The sequence below is a fragment of the Pangasianodon hypophthalmus genome, chromosome 24, assembly GCF_027358585.1.
Source record: "Pangasianodon hypophthalmus isolate fPanHyp1 chromosome 24, fPanHyp1.pri, whole genome shotgun sequence".
Lineage (NCBI taxonomy): Eukaryota > Metazoa > Chordata > Actinopteri > Siluriformes > Pangasiidae > Pangasianodon > Pangasianodon hypophthalmus.
In genome coordinates this window covers 8,049,981-8,062,850 of record NC_069733.1, presented here as the reverse complement: position 1 = coordinate 8,062,850, position 12,870 = coordinate 8,049,981, and the positions used below count along the sequence as shown (strand labels likewise).

General features: G+C 35.5%; 1 protein-coding gene across 1 annotated transcript in view; it reads right to left on the bottom strand.

Moving 5' to 3' along the window:
• The window catches only part of setbp1 (SET binding protein 1), a 57,965-nt gene extending 56,747 nt beyond the window's left edge, over positions 1-1,218 (bottom strand). The window contains exon 1 of the mRNA XM_026931286.3: positions 482-1,218. The gene's annotated coding sequence lies outside the window, so the exon portion shown is untranslated. The remainder of the gene's footprint in view (positions 1-481) is intronic.
• Between the last annotated feature and the right edge of the window lie 11,652 nt (positions 1,219-12,870).

Here is a 12,870-nt window from a genome sequence, read left to right as displayed (position 1 = left end):
GACAAAACAAACCATGAATACAACTAGTTGAGGAGGTCGAGGTGGAAATTCAGCCCACACTACTGAGGCTTCTCGTGGAAATGACACTCGCGCGCCTACGCGTCATGTCAGTAAATTAGGAAGAGATCCTAATGCAGAGTGTAAACCCTGGAGCTCAGGAACCCTGTCCTCATCCTGGAACCAAGGCAAAGATCATTGCTTTGTATTGCTCCAAAGTGTTCCAGCATTTCCTAATTCCCTGTTACATATTAAACACGCTGTCTGAGTCAACAGCTCGTGCACAAGCTCACATAACCCTGCTCGAGACTCTACTGAAATACTAGTCTGCTTTTTTTTTTTTTTTTTTTTTTTTTTTTAAACTTTGGGCGCTGGATCTCAGGATTCCTGGAGCGGATCGACGTCAATACGATATGATCACCGGCACAGATTTGCAGATCTAAGTTATTCTTTTGGGGAAAGCAGTGCTCTGAAGGGAACTTACCCATTTCCGAAGCGCTCGCTCACGTCCTTAAAAGCAAATCCATCCGGTGACATGAATGTGATCACCGCTGACAACTTCGCAATCGGATCAAAAACCGTGTTTAGGAGGCTAAAATGGCGTCAACTGAAATCTCCGACGAGCTCAAAAGAAAAAAAAAAAAAAAAACAACAGCGACTGATGACCAATCGATTGAGAGGATTGAAAATCGAAACGCGGATGCGAATCTGCAGCACGGGGCTCGCTGCAAGAAAGCGCAGAGTGAAGAAGCAGAAGACTGCGCGAGCTGCAGGGGTTTTACTGAGATGGATCGAGAGTTCAACTGCAGGGGAAAAAAAAAACACCACCGTCCTACTGCACTGCTTCTCTCCTCTCTCTCGAATCACACACTCGGGGGTGGATCGAGTGGATCCTTTTCCACTGCGGAGAAAAAAAAAAACAAAACAAAACGTAATATCCAAAGTCAGGCCTGAGTAGCAGGCGTGCAAAAAAAAAATATCCAGGTTTTGGTATTTCCTCAGGTTTGATTTGAGTTCGATCAGACTTAGGTACGGCGTCTAGCTCCTCTGTACTCCATCTGTGTGTGTGTGTGTGTGTGCGTGTGAGAGAGAGAGACAGAGAGAGAGAGCGCGCGCCTGCGTGTGTGCGTGTGTGCGTGTCGAGTCCCGCAGCAGTTTTTTTTTCTGATAATGATCTTGCAGAAACACGCGTTGGGATTCTGTTTGAAGCGCGAGTCCTCGCGCGCGCTGCTCAGTGGCGCCACTTCCTGTCCGCTCTGGAGCACAGCGTTAGCCTGATGCTAATGAAATTCTGTCACTAATAAATAAAGCGATAATGAGCTGTTTCACCACACACCTAAAAAAAAATAACATCTAACCATTTTTGTTGTTTGAAATTCCAAGTCTGGTTGTGTATTAATTAATAAGTATTATTCAATAAGATATATTTTAATTCATTAATAAAGTGGTGTAATTTGGTTAGTCTGAGACAGTAGCTAGCTAGTAGGCTACATTATCAGCTACACATTTTCTAGAACTATTTAAAAAAAACTATTTAAAATACATTTTCCACAGTGAGTATTGAACTAAATTACAGGATAATAACACAGTAAATTAGTAGGCACTGTAACATTAGGCTCTATTCAATATCTACTTGCTATTATTGTTCTACTTAAAGTGTCACCAGCACTATAAAGGCTTTTATTTGATTTGTTAAGAGGGTGTGTGGGAAGAGATAACAAGACATAAACACTGGCAAAGACAGTCTCACTGCTCGCTTATTACAAGCATTTGCTTTGTCATTCTGCCCTTTCATAAAGAGGCTATAGTGCATAACATTTTATGGCTCCTTGCCTTGTTATTTCCATCCCTGGCACCAGGCCATTATTGCAGTATTGATAGAGGTGCCAAAGATGAGCATAACAACAGCAGACACGCTGATGACTAAATGAAGGCCTTCTGACCTGATTGAAGAATGCCGTAACCTCTTGAACGCCACACCTTATTCGTTGTAAGTAGAAAATTGGCCTTAGACATGCACAAAAGGGCTGTGCAGGCCTACACTGCTGTAGGAGCCAGATCCATAAACTAGAAAATCCAGAATGCAAACACAGAAGATGATATCTGATGAAAGAGCCTGACAGAATGCCTTATGCAAAAGTACATGTAGCTTCAGAAACTTTAAAAAATAAATATGATCATATTTTTACTACAACAATATGAGACCTAAGGATTCCTATGATCCTAAAGGTTTCTTCAGTTCTGAGCCCTTAAGGCATCTTTTTTCTATACGCATATAATTCTGTGTCTTGGTTTACCATCATATGGGTGATTCCATGACTGGGGTGCCATTTGTGGCCCACTGATATTACATTTACAAATATCTATGTAAAGTTAAATACATTTTAGACATTCAAACAATGTGTCCTCCATAACAACATATGAGCAGATTTCAGATAAATAATTAAAAACATTAACAAAAACCCATCTAAAGCACTGCCCCAGCCCACTATAACTCAACTATACCTTGAAATATAATCATTAAAATTCTTTGAAAATCTTATTGCTTTTGCATTAATATGTGCAATTTAACACATTTAACATCTCATGCCTGAAATGCCCTTTTCCATGAGTAATCCATTACAGATTATGAAAAGATTTATTTCCCTGGCATGCTATCTGTGGTCAATTTTCCCACCTTGCCCACTGTGTTGAACCCACCACAACCCTGACCAGGATACAGCAATCACTGAAGATGTGAATGAATGAATGTCATTCATTATACACACTTAGAAAAAAAAGACTCTATCAACTTAAAGCATTATTTAAAGGTACTATGTATAAAGAGTTTCTCTTTTAGAACCCAAGTATACAAAATAATTTCCCATCTTTTTTGGATCAATAATTTGGAAGCAAAGACAGTATCTCACCACTGAGACACTGTCTAGAATAGGCCACCCCACAAAACTCAGCGTCCAAGCCTGAGGGAAACCACAGACATGCCAACAATCACTTTGAAGGAGCTTCTGTAATTTCAGTGGTTGAAAGAGGAGTAAAGGTACACCAGTCCAAAGTAAGAGATTTTCATAAAACTGGCCTGCGTGGGAGGGTGCCAGGAAGAAACCATTACTCAAAAAGAATCATGTGAAAGTACATCTGGAGTATGTCTGAAAGTAAGTCTGAGAGTGTGACCTACAATGTGGGAAAATTCGTTGTAGTCAAATCAGACCAAGATAAAGCTTTTTGGCCAAAATTCAAAGCAATTGGTGCAATCCTCATGCCTCAAGAAACAACAATCCTACAGTAAAGTATGGGGGTGGCACAATGTTTTTCAGTCTGTAGAAAGGGCATCTTTTTGAAACTGAAAGAAGCACAGCAAGAACACAATACAAGGAAATACTTCAAGAGAACCAACTTTAGTCTGCTAAAAAACTGAGACTTGGAAGCAAGTCAGTGATGCTTGGGCAGTGATCCCAAGCACATGGCCAAATCAACACTGGATTGACTCAACCATTAAAAATAAATAAATAAATAAATAAATAAATAAAAGATGAATCTGTAGTGGCCCAACCAAAATTCTAAGTTCAATGCTAAAGTCTTGTGAAACTGTGACATTATTTGAGTCCACCAACTTGTCTGAACAACCAGCTGTAAACCTGCCATTAATAATAAGAAAAAATATCACTCCTGGAAAGTGTGCTTAACCATTGAAATGGTACCGTTGCTGTAAACCATTGATTTTTCTTATTAATATGTCATTGAACATTGCTGGAAAATGGTGACTAAGAAAAGAAGCACTTGCTCTTTTGTTTTTTAAGAGTTAACAGCTAAAACTGTTCATCGTCCCTTATGTTTGATTGTTTGTTGAATTTTTTCCCCCATTAAATGGCATTGTAGCTGCACTAGCAATGTCACACATCACCCTGTGATGTCAGCATGGCAGACAACCACTGACATCTCATGGGAATAACAAAAACACAGCATCAGCCAACAAATGATCACTAGACTGTCTAAGGACATTATATTAAAATATTTCAATATAAACATATTTAATGTGTTTCAGGGTGGAGTTTTCTTTTAATAACTTTCAAAGGACTTTTTTCATGCCAGTGTAAATGTACGGTTATATGGCACATATTCAGTTACCTGTAGATTTATGATCTTTAAAAGATATACATTATTATTATGATGCTCTTTGTGTAAAATGCTTTTCGCACAATATATTTTTTCAAAAGTTAGCCAATAATATTGGTTAACCTCCATTCATGAGGAAGGCATTGCCTGCAGAACTAAAGCAATGTGGATACAAATGCAATTTAAGGCACTTAACAAGAGTAATAGAGCTTCATGTGAAAAGGATGAATGCTGACAGGGTAATTAATTTTCTTCTATCTTCTATTTTCATGCCAGCCTACATGCTTCACCTCTCACACCCTGCAGACCTCATATGGGCTTATAGCTGAGCTGTGTATTGATTAGGAGGGTTTTGTAATGATACACTGAGACCTCTTCAATATAGAGGTCAGCCGCTGTTCCCTTGACAGCCAATCAATGTGTTGACTGCATTAGTAAATAATCCTCATAGGTCAAACCCAGGAAATCACTGAGACTGGCAGCGATGCAAAGAGGTCCGCCAATTTTTCCTCGGCAAATGTTGCCATGGATACCACATGCAAGGAGTTCAGAGACTCCAGTGCTCTGCATAAGACTATACATTTTTAATTCACTCAACACAAAGAGACACATTGATTTCAGCAATGTGTTTGCATTTCCTTATTTAAACTATCCAGTATATGATTCCTGTAGTAAAAGAGGAAACATTTGAGCACTTGGGTGACATTTCAGTGGATAATTTATATGAGTCAGACATACTGATGAATGTAAGTACATCATTAGTGGTATACACAATATTTAGTGTCTGGACACTAGCAATGCATTGAGTCTGAAGGCAGTGCAAGCATTTATATCAGTAATTATCCAGATTACAATTCCTTTTTGGTGAATATAGAATATAAAACATTGAATTTAGTATTATTTTACTTAAATAATATAATCTATTTTAAACTCCTCAGTAAGCAAAGCAAGAGCCTATTAGGTATGTTTATCAGCGGTTTTAATCCTTCTTGTGAAAATGTCGGTGGTTTCTAAATAACTCCAGGTATGAATGAGATTAGATAACCCCATTTTCATAGACAACATTGCATGATGACATGTTAATCATTCCGAGTTAAGCAATGCAACTTTGATCAGAGAAATAATGACTGTGGTGTCTAAACAAGACAGCTGTTCAGCAGCAGCCTGCTTTTAGAGGGCATTGCTTACTCATCACTGAAATGAATGTGCAGCACCAAGTGTGTTGATTTGGTTTCACAGATTAACATCTACTCACTCACTAGCAAACCTAACAGTCAAGGAATGAATCATTTTAAAGCTCAACAGGGTGAGAAATGACTATAACGTACATCCATGTTGACTGATCTGTGTCATGTTGTCTGTACCACATCTTTGTTAATCCTTCAGCAAATCTATCTTTATGAATCAAACACACAAAGTAGAGATTCATTTGATATGAAAAATATGCAAACAAGCATTTGTTTTCCCATGCAAACTGTTTTACGTTCATGAACTGATTTTAGATTTTGTTATTACATGCTAACAAAACGCATTTGCATGCATTATGCAAATGATGAAAAAGAAAATATGGAGGCAAATGATTTGTATGTTTGTCTGTAACACAGCCCTTTTGCACTACAAAGTAATTGCATCATTTTGCATTTAATATTTGTATCGATGTGATGTAGCTTCTATTCAAAAAGTGTACATGAAAATGAAGCATCACATTTAGGTTTAGTTTAAGCAATCTGTTACAATTAGGTGGTTGCAAAATGCATTTGTGTCATGAAACCACACAGAAAACATTTTGTAATTTGAGGACGCAGGATCGAACAGCAGTTGCGGAAATTTATCTGATGGGGTTAGTGCACCAAACCACAAATGTGTTTATCAAAGTCAGAGGAAGTGGGCGTTCTCTAAAGAAAAGAGCCTTAGCTAACCACTTCCTGTTAAGATGGGAAACTTCTGATGGTGTTATAAAGTGTACAGTAAACAAGTCAAACAAAAAAGGTATTGAAATGGCAGGACTTGAGGACAATCCTTTAGTAATAGTTCAATGCAGATAGATATATAATTTTCATGCACACATTAAACATATTTTATATATATATATATATATATATATATATATATATATATATATATATATATATATATACACACACACACACACACACACACACACATATATATATATATATATATATATATATATATATATATATATATATATATATATATACAATGCATAAAATTAGTGCATCAGAAATTATGATTTATTTTTAAGTCTTTTCTGAGTATCACTTGCTGCACGGCCAATTTGCACTGAATTTCACACTCACAGCATTTAAAGTGGGGTGACATAAACTGCGAACAAAAACACAGTTAACGCCTGTCAGTTTGTTAATTAGCTTCATGTAACTGATCACAGACTGTAACTTTATCATTTTATTCATTTGAGTCCTGACTGAGATAGCAGTTTTCCATTTAAATGGTTACATTTTCAACCATAACTTACAAAATATGGCTTTTTGGATGTCAGATATGTGCACATCACATTTAAGGTGTAAAAGGTGTAAAAATACACATTTAAGGTGTAATAACAACTAATCTGCAAGTTCACTCCTTGTTATACTTATTACTCACAAAAACAAACTTGATCACATACTGTGGATGAAGTACTGAAGAATTTCAGCAATGTGTCAAAGCTCAGATTGCACAATTATGCTGTCAGAATAAGGGTACTAAACTGTATTGTTCCCTGCTCCTGGGGTAGCACCATCAAGTCTACACCTTTTGTTTCTTTAATATGTATCTTTTATGTAGAAAATGACATACAGATAGTGTACCTTTAAGGTGTTACTGTATATATGTATACATTTTTTCTACATGTATATATGTATGTATATATGTATGTATATAAAATATGGTAAAAAAATGTGTACCACCCAAGCAACAAGGAACAGTGAGAGTCTAGAAGGAATCTATCTATCTATCTATCTATCTATCTATCTATCTATCTGTTGTTGGACTATGCTTTTATGAGTACCAAAATATTTTTATTTTATCCCTATATGAAATGTATGCTGATTTTCAAAAGGACACTAGTGCCACCTGCAGGAATGAAGAGTTGAATATCACAACCAAATTGAGCCAGCTTTGATCTCTTCTTCTTCTTCTTCTTTTGAACATTTTCTAAAAGAGAGATCCTCTGTACAGTCAGAAATGACAGGACCAAAGTGTACTTTTCCTTGTTGCTCTGGTGATACTATCAATTTTGTATGTACGGTGGACTCCAGTGCTTCTTTTTATCATTTTTTTAACTCAAAGGTTTTCATTACAAATTATATTATCAGCAACAACTTGAGTGTAAAGTGGAATATTTGAAATATTTACATGAATTTCAGAGCTTCTTAGTATTTGGTACGTCCCCTTTTTTGCTTTAATGACAGTGGGCACTCAAGCTGACATGGACTCCACAAGTTTGTGCAAAACCTTATGGTTAGATTAGATCAACTTTACTGTCATTGTCAGAGTACAAGTACAGAGACAATGAAATGCAGTTAGCATCCAACCAGTAGTGCAAATAGCAAATAAGTTAAATGAGATAAATAAGGTTATGGTGCAATAAGTTAAGATAACAGTGTACAGGTAAACAGTATGATTCATGCAGTATGATACAGTAGATACATACAGTGAATTACAGTAAATGCAAATGTGCAAATAGCAGTAATGTGCAAATAACAGTCTGATATAAATAATTGTAGTAATGATAGATAATTGCAGTGAGGTGCAAGTACTTGCAAATAATTGCAGATAATAGCAGTAATGTACAATACAGTATAGTATGGTGTCTAATGCTAATGTTTAGTTATTAGGCGGAGGCCGGCAGTTAACGCTTAGAAGCATGAGTTCAGCATTAGTACAGTTGAAGGGAAAAGCTGTTCATGAGCAGACTTCTGTAGCGTTTTTCTGGTTGGATACATACAGTCCATGGTGATGATGGGAGGTGTCCTTGATAATACCTCTCGCTCTCAGCAAGCAAGGCTTTTGATAAATGTCCATAATGTTGGGCAACTGTGTTCTTCTGGTCAGACACTGTGCAGTTCTTGTACCATACTGTGATGCAGTTTGTAAGGATGCTTTCAGTGGTACTGCGATAGAGGTTCACCACGATCGAAGGAGCAAGGCGAGCTTTCTTCAGTGTCCTCAGAAAGTTCTGAGGAGAGAAGAGGTGTTGAGGTTTCAGGAAAGCCAGCGGAGATGTCGATATTCAGAAACATGAAGCTTATGATCCATTTTAGATCAAATCCATCAGAGTGTCATCAGAACACATGCTTCAAAAGATGAGATTAGGAATGAGGAAAATCTGACCTTCTGTACAAAGCAGTTAACATGGTCAATATCACAAATATGCTTATGTTTAAATAGGGATCTAGAAATAGTGCAACATCTTGAATATTGAATAGTCAAGATGTTGCACATATCTTTTTTTTTTTTTTTTTTTTTTTTTCTTTAGAATTTTCAAAATTCTAAAACCTTCTGTTTATTTCCAGTTTAAAAAAATCCCCAAATTTCAATGTGATCTCAGAATTTTGGGTCTGACTGTATCATTTACCTAGGAAGTTTGCCTTTAATTAGCTTTTAGAGTAAAATATTAAATGTACATCAATTGCATTTTTAAAGGTATACCATATTCACGTTTTCACGTAAAAGATACATACTAAAGCTACAAAAGATGTACCCTTGATGATGCCTAGCCACTGACAAGGAAAAGTACAGTTTGGTAACTTTATTTCTGAGTGTAGAATTGTACAAACCTTTAAGGGTCAGGGATAAAGCAAAGAACATGTAAATGTAACACATTCAAATGCAAATGTATTGCGTTATACCTCTAATTCTATAACCAATAAAGATTGAGATGTGAGAAATGACAATCACTAGTTATCCCAAATCTTTTAAAACATTCATGAAATTTCACAGACGATAGATCAGAAACACAGATTATCAGTCATACGAGACTGTTGAAACATGCACAACGTCAATTTCGTAAAAATTTTATTTCCATGGATTTGGCTAAAAGAAGGCTGAAACATAAAGTTACCAGTAAAAAGAATGGCTTCATACGCCAACTAAAAGGGTCAGCTTTCAGTGTACTAATTTCAATGTAATCAGCTGAATGTAAAGGCTATTAACTCTAACAAACATAAATTGACTTATAGCAACCTCTTCAAGACCACTACAGCTTCAGTTTCTATTGCCCAATTAATGAATATATATTTAAAAAAAAAAAACTATTTGTAATAAATACAGCAGCATCCTCTTTCAGTTTCCCATAACTTTCCATTAAAATGTAATTAGTATATAATCACAAATCAGCTATGTCTTTATGTTTAACTGGTATGACAACAGTTATTTGGCCCCAAATAAATGTTCATATCTATTAAAATGTAATTACTGAACATCTGTGTGAAACTGAAAGTAGCTGTCTTAGAGGATTGTCTAGGGGCACATGACTTACTGTGAATAAAATATTACATCAAGTTCTATACTCAGTCTTATAAAAAAGAAAAACCTTTTGTCAGAACACTTAAAGGTAATATAAATCCCTGTACAAAACTGTTTCCCTATCAGACTGAGTTCTTAGGAGAACCTTTTTTAGGAAGCTAAGAACATTTTACACAAAGGCTCTTGAGAAACACCTTTTTTTTCAGTGTGGATACAAGTAAAAATGTTTTTAGTGTGCTTTTTATAATGTATTGCTTTATCATGACATTTACACAACACTGCAATTATCCTTCCTTCCTTCCTTTCTTTCTGTCTTTCTTTCTGCTTGGGTCCCTAATGGGGAAATGCAAAGGGACTCCCATCCCAGGTTTCCTGCGATTACCTTCAGTCACCTGTCTACTCAGCGCACTTGAAATTTTCCCCCTGGCTCTCCTGGATGCCAGTGTTTTTATCAATAATCAGTAATTTATTGCTTATTTATCTATTAATCAGTAACAGCAACAATAGCATTTAGATCACAAATTAATATTCATTAAAAACTCAACAAAGGCCAGTAGGATAGTGGAGTAGGCTTGGAAGCTGTCACTCTCTTTAACTGAATGAATTTAATAACATAGGTGAGGACATCATGTTTATTATAAATTATTTTATGACAGTATTGATGTTGATGACGAATATTCAGTAAAATGCAACTAGGAGAACATAGAATTGGTTGTCACACTTTCCAGTCCATCTGTGATATCTCTTGAATTCAATACCCAAACCTGTATATAATGAAAGTTTAAAGTGTCCTGAATAGAACAATATGACATTATTTTATTCATATGATGAGGTATTATGCCAAAATTGCAAAGTATGCAAAAAACAGCAAAGAATGCCATTTATCAAAAGAACATTTTGCTAGAATAGAAATTAAGAAAGAGGTAATCAACTAAATTCAATGTATTAATGTCAAAACAATTTGGTGTTTTATCACAGAGGCGAAATTTATGACCATACAGTTGAGCAATTGACACTTTGACCATACTCTATATATTTATAGGAATTATAGGGCATAATATAGGATATATTCCTATATCCTATACATTTACTACAACCTAAAAAAGATTTAACTCTGTCCAGGAACCCTTTCATTCAAAAAAAAAAAAAAAAAAAAAAAAAAAAAAAAAACCTCACAAAGCTTATGGTTCTGTCATCTGTCCTTTCATCTGATTTATACTTTGATTAGACAATGTGTGTTTAGTCTATATACGTTTAGTTTCTCCTTCAAACACATTTTGGTGAAAAAGGATAATAGCATAAATAATCCACTTGGTTCACATTAAGGTTCACATTCTTGCTATAAGCGGTATAAGCGATCGTTTAGGGCCCTCGGACCACCAGATATGCAAAAAATCAGTTTGGTGAAAAGCTTTCAGTATCAGGCACTGCTCCCTTGTGGTGTGAAAGAATAGAAACTGCAATTTACATAATTAAATTAAGTAACTAACATCAGAACAACACAAAGAAGCAGCAATCATGAAGGGTTCATAACTATCTGGGACAGAAAAATGCACAATGAAAAAAGCAGAAGAGGAGAAACAGACCCAAAACACTGGTAAGAGTTTAGTCCTTAAATGGCTTTTGTCAGTTTGTCCACTTTTTGCTTTCCTGTTTGTTGATGTAATTAAACTGGAAAAAGTTAGTGGCTAACTAGCTAGCTACTATCTAAAGGAAGAACTGTTAGTCTAACAGATTAAGTTGCTAGATCATTATTACTATGATAACAGTAGCCTGTTGACTTTATATTTATTTTATGTACATAATTTACTTAGAATTTGAATTCCTTGTGTATATAGTTCTTGCTGAGTCGTTTTTATTTTACTGTTTATTAAAATGTTTTTCCCTCATGCAAGACAATGAATTCTTTTCATTCTTGTGTGTAGTGTAGGTGAAGGGCCCCTGACTAACTCACATACGGTTCGCAAATATTCAGAAATGGCCCTGTTCACATTCATTACAAACGTGACTGTGTCTGTAACACGACTGCTGATGACGTATACTGGACTGAAATGGGCTAGAATAAATCAACCCAACCTAAGATGCAATCTACGTGGTGTGTTACACTGTGTAATCACTGGGCATGACTGTCACTGATTAGCTGCATGAATCTACAGCTCTGGGCTGGTTACAGTTAGTCCACTGCCTCGCTTCATACCATACTGTGTGTTTCCCTTATGACTGCTTGTAGTGCTATTGCACTTGGCTTCACAAAAAGACAAAAGAATACGCTTTAAAACAAATAACTACAAATAAGACAATGTGGGCACCTAAAAGGAAACCTTATACTGATTTTTATATCTGTGAAAGACATGAGGCTTAGCCCTCCTAGCCTATTGATATGAGCCGCCGCTGTGCATGTGCATGTATACTAACACACATAAACCTTATATACACTGACAGGCAAACAGAGACATGCCTGTTTATGTGCCAAAGTGAATATCCTCATTATAAATATGTCCACAAATACAGTTATGCCATCAAGATGTCACTTAAAGACAGGAATCATACACAACATTCACAGTACACTCTACTTTACCCACTTTTTAGTGACTAAATGACTAATATCTTAATGCACCTTCATTAATAACAACATAAATATATGAAAGAATAGTATATAATTATGTAATAGCTTTTCAACAAATCTCTTGAAGCCAGAATGAAGGTAATGAGATAAATCACCTCTTTATTATAGTCTCTATTACAACAAAATGCCAACCCTATTCCTGTACATATCAGCCTTTTTAAAATAATAATTAACAGGGCTGACATTTTTTATCCTACGTTATATGATGGTCTTGTGAAGGTTTACATGCATTTTTCAAACAAAAATGTAAATAGAAAATGTATGAAATCTTTCGATATCTTCCAAAATATAGGGTAACAGAGTTTAATTGTATGAATTATCAGAGTTTACGGACAATAAAATATTATAAATATGATGGAACACTTACTTGCTCTTTACAGTTGAATTCCTCTGAGGGAAATAATGTAACTTTCTCAAAATTACAAGACCTTTATAAAACAAACAAACAAACAAATGGAAAACAAGACTTGAAATGAAAGAATGTTCAACAAAGTAACAGAATTGACATCAAACTTGGGTACAAACCTATTCTAAATATATTTTAATATTAAAATTATTAGGAAACTATGAGGAAATACATTATGAAAGAATCAGGGCAAGTCAATGATTACACAATAACTACTGACCTTTTATATTATTCATATGTT